The sequence below is a fragment of the Pelophylax lessonae genome, assembly GCF_965119305.1.
Source record: "Pelophylax lessonae genome assembly, contig: HAP1_SCAFFOLD_410, whole genome shotgun sequence".
Lineage (NCBI taxonomy): Eukaryota > Metazoa > Chordata > Amphibia > Anura > Ranidae > Pelophylax > Pelophylax lessonae.
This window is the reverse complement of record NW_028119934.1, coordinates 137,501-142,556: the sequence shown is the minus strand read 5'-3', so window position 1 is coordinate 142,556 and position 5,056 is coordinate 137,501. Positions and strand designations below refer to the sequence as shown.

The 5,056-nt window shown below is 47.8% G+C and overlaps 1 long non-coding RNA gene across 1 annotated transcript in view; it reads right to left on the bottom strand.

The window, feature by feature from the left end:
* Positions 1–1,206: 1,206 nt before the first annotated feature.
* Positions 1,207–5,056, bottom strand: part of LOC309543840 — a 36,071-nt gene continuing 32,221 nt past the window's right edge. The window contains exon 4 of the long non-coding RNA XR_014224817.1: positions 1,207–1,350. This is a non-coding gene — a long non-coding RNA (uncharacterized lncRNA). The remainder of the gene's footprint in view (positions 1,351–5,056) is intronic.

Below are 5,056 nucleotides of genomic sequence, written 5' to 3'. Positions count from 1 at the left end.
TAGATTGCTCGATCATGTGACCACTGTTATTGATTTATTGATTGACTCTCTTTCTCTCCCCCATCTGTCTCTCTCCCCCCCCCTCTTCTATTCTTCCCCCCCCTCTGTCTCTTTTTGGATATAGACTGTAAAGTATTGGGACGCCCTGCCTTTACACACACATGAACTTTAATGGCATCCCAGTCTTAGTCCGTAGGGTTCAATATTGAGTTGGCCCACCCTTTACAAGCTATAACAGCTTCAACTCTTCTGGGAAGGCCGTCCACAAGGTTTAGGAGTGTCTATGGGAATGTTTCACCATTATTCCGCACATTTGTGAGTTCAGGCACTGATGTTGTAGAGAAGGCCTGGCTCGCAGTCTCCCAAAGGTGTCCTGCTCACTCATCCATGTCTTTATGGAACTTACTTTGTGCACTGGTCCAAATCATTTGGTGGGGGGGGGGGGGGATTATGGTGTGGGGGTGTTTTTCAGGGGTTGGGGCTTGGCCCCTTAGTTCCAGTGAAGGGAACTCTTAAGGTGTCAGCATACCCAACTACATTTTGGACAATTTCATGCTCCCAACTTTGTGGGAGGAGTTTGGGGATGGCCCCTTCCTGTTCCAACATGACTGCTCACCCAGTGCACAAAGCAAGGTCCATAAAGAAATGGATGAGCGAGTTTGGAGTGGAGGAACCTGACTGGCCTGCACAGAGTCCCTGACCTCAACCCGATAGAACACCCTTTGGGATGAATTAGAGCGGAGACTGCGAGCCAGGCCTTCTCTCCAACATCAGTGCCTGACCTCACAAATGCGCTTCTGGAAGAATGGTCAAACATTCCCATAGACACACTCCTAAACCTTGTGGGACAGCCTTCCCCAGAAGAGTTGAAGCTGTTATAGCTGCAAAGGGTGGGCCAACTCAAATTAGATACCCTACGGACCAAAAACATTGACATTTTTCCAAGAACCTCCCAATGAATACATTGTTTTTGGGACTTGTGACAATTTTGTGGCGCTTAAATCTTCTTTTTTTTTTTGCTTGAAGCAATAAAAAACCTGAAAGGGGTTCCCAACCCCCCTCCCTCTCACCCCCCCACCCCACTCCACCCCCAGCTGGACGAAGATCTGAGTTTGAACTTTTCTGAAAGTCCAGTCGCTTTTCTCTCTGGCTGTGTCAGCGGAGAATTGCGGCAGAAGTTTCCCCGGAAGGCGGGACAGAGGGCAGCTAAGAATATCTGGCGCTGTCAGCGGTGACGGGCGCCGTGTCCCCTCCGGGTGACAACGTGTCACTCACTCAGGATGATGAGAATTCCCATGATGAAGAGAACTCCGGCAACCACCAAACCACCGATCCTCAGCGTCGTGTAATCTGTCGAGGAGAAGAGACCTTCATTATCATTGGAAAGGAATACACAGAACTGAGAATTACTAACCGCTACATTGTACCAGGACTGTCTGTATACAATGTATCCGGTGTACTGACCGCTCCTTGTATACAATGTATCCGGTGTACTGACCGCTCCTTGTATACAATGTATCCGGTGTACTGACCGCTCCTTGTATACAATGTATCCTGTGTACTGACCGCTCCCTGTATACAATGTATCCAGTGTACTGACCGCTCCCCGTATACAATGTATCCGGTGTACTGACCGCTCCCTTGTATACAATGTATCCGGTGTACTGACCGCTTCCTTGTATACAATGTATCCGGTGTACTGACAGCTCCCCGTATACAATGTATCCAGTGTGTACTGACCGCTCCCTGTATACAATGTATCCTGTGTACTGACTGCTCTCTGTATACAATGTATCTCGTGTACTGACCGCTCCCTGTATACAATGTATCCCCTGTACTGACCGCTCCCCGTATACAATGTATCCAGTGTACTGACCGCTCCCTGTATACAATGTATCCTGTGTACTGACCGCTCCCTGTATACAATGTATCCCGTGTACTGACCGCTCCCTGTATACAATGTATCCCGTGTACTGACCGCTCCCTGTATACAATGTATCCCGTGTACTGACCGCTCTCCCCGTATACAATGTATCCCGTGTACTGACCGCTCCCTGTATACAATGTATCCGTGTACTGACAGCTCCCCGTATACAATGTATCCAGTGTACTGATCGCTCCCTGTATACAATGTATCCCGTGTACTGACCGCTCCCTGTATACAATGTATCCCGTGTACTGACCGCTCCCTGTATACAATGTATCCTGTGTACTGACCGCTTCCTGTATACAATGTATCCCGTGTACTGACCGCTCCCTGTATACAATGTATCCCGTGTACTGACAGCTCCCCGTATACAATGTATCCAGTGTACTGACCGCTCCCCTGTATCCTGTATACAATGTATCCCGTGTACTGACTGCTCCCTGTATACAATGTATCCCGTGTACTGACCGCTCCCTGTATACAATTATCCCGGTACTGACCCCCTGTATACAATGTATACGGTGTACTGACCGCTCCCTGTATACAATGCACCTGGTGTACTGACCGCTCCCTGTACACGGAATACATTGTATACATGGAGCGGTCAGTACACGGGATACAAAGTATACAGAGAGCGGTCAGTACACGGGATACAAAGTATACAGAGAGCGGTCAGTACACGGGATACAAAGTATACAGGGAGCGGTCAGTACAGGGGATACATTGTATACAGGGAGCGGTCAGTACACGGGATACATTGTATACAGGGAGCAGTCAGTACACGGGATACATTGTATACGGGGAGCGTTCAGTACACGGGGATACATTGTATACAGGGAGCGGTCAGTACACGGGATACATTGTATACGGGGAGTGGTCAGTACACGGGAAACATTGTATACGGGGAGCGGTCAGTACACGGGATACATTGTATACGGGGAGCGTTCAGTACACGGGATACATTGTATACGGGGAGCTGTCAGTACACGGGAAACATTGTATACGGGGAGCGTTCAGTACACGGGATACATTGTATACAGGGAGCGGTCAGTACACGGGATACATTGTATACAGGGAGCGGTCAGTACACGGGAAACATTGTATACGGGGATCGGTCAGTACACGGGATACATTGTATACGGGGAGCGGTCAGTACACGGGATACATTGTATACGGGGAGCGGTCAGTACACGGGATACATTGTATACGGGGAGCGGTCAGTACACGGGATACATTGTATACGGGGAGCTGTCAGTACACGGGATACATTGTATACGGGGAGCTGTCAGTACACGGGATACATTGTATACGGGGAGCTGTCAGTACACGGGATACATTGTATACGGGGAGCTGTCAGTACACGGGATACATTGTATACGGGGAGCTGTCAGTACACGAGATACATTGTATACGGGGAGCGGTCAGTACACGGGATACATTGTATACGGGGAGCGGTCAGTACACGGGATACATTGTATACAGGGAGCTGTCAGTACACGAGATACATTGTATACGGGAGCGGTCAGTACATGGGATACATTGTATACGGGGAGCAGTCAGTACAGGGAATACATTGTATACGGGGAGCGGTTAGTACAGGGAATACATTGTATACGGGGAGTGGTTAGTACAGGGGATACATTTGTATACAGGGAACGGTCAGTACACGGGATACATTGTATACAGAGAGCGGTCAGTACACCGGATACATTGTTTACATGGTTTGTTTGGTAAACCTTTAGAAGGTTGCTCAGAGACTATATAGTCCAGGTCAGTATATAGAACTCCATTGTAATGGGGATTGTACAACCCAGTTGTATCATGTGGCCGATGTAAAGCTGGATACACATTATACAATTTACTTTAGATTATTTTTCCTTTAAATTTACCAAAACCATATAATATGAGGTCACACCTAAACACTTCCAATTTGTATGCAATCAGACCGGCCCTCGCACTACATCGTTGAATGTAAATCTAAAGGAAATCGAACAACAAAAGTTGTACAGTGTGTGTCCAGTTGAAGGGAGATTGTACAATCTCTTTTGCGATTGCCACATAGTTTACAATCTGATTGTATGCACAGGACCAATACTTTGTACAATCAGGTTGTAACCAATATTGGCATCTAAGTGAGTTTATACAAGCAGATTGTGTGATCAGTATAAATTATAAATCAGATTGTAACAAGCGTGGCCTTCCTAAGAGTTAACCAATCAGGTTTTGGTTGAGCCTTCGCTCGGTTGGGCCTCGGCAGAGCTCGCCGCTCTCTCGGCCCCATCTGCGTGTGAATGATTATCGCTGCAGAGCGCTCGCAGTCTAAGACTTTTATAGGTCGAGCCGCTGGCAAGGGTTTCTCTGGAAACGTGTCCCAGATGTGGAGAGAATTCTTGTAGATGAATCTGTGAGATGGCCGATCGTCTGTCTCAGCCAGGACCCGCCATGATGGGCCCCCAAATCATTTCTTTTTTTAGAAGCTGCGCAGATTTTAGTATTTTAGCTATGGGGGGGGGGGGGAATTGTATATGAAGAGGACCTGTCTGGGGGGAAGCTATCTGACTAAGCCAATCATCCAATCTGATGACAGGGGGCGCCATTGTCTGACCGGGGGGCCAGTTCCAGGCCAGATCACCCGTCTGCTGAGCCACTCTCACCCATGGAGCCAATCTGAGTGGTCGTCACAAATCATCAGATGAGGAATTTTATTTCCACAAGTAGATAAATGGCGGCTGAAACCCCCCCCTCCCCCCCCAACTAAGGACAGATATTCCATACAGGGGGCTTCAATCTATGGCCCACTGGAAGATTTTATCTGCTCCATGACACATCCCGAATGTGCACAGATTGAGAGTTATGGTCAGCAGGGGCTGCCTATGGGCTCCACTTCTGATGTAAGGGGGGACTCTGATAGTGACTCCAATGTAAAGGGGGAACTCTAATGGGGATCCTGATGTAAGGGGGGGGCTGTGATGGAAGGAGTCCTATATATGCTTCTTTATGTTTTCTAGCCCTGATGAAGGGGGATCTCTGAGCACCTGAAATGTGTTGATTTTACCTATTTTCTTTCTCTCTCTTATTTTGTTCTCTCTCACTCTCACATTATCTTTTTCTTTTCTCTTTTTTACTTTT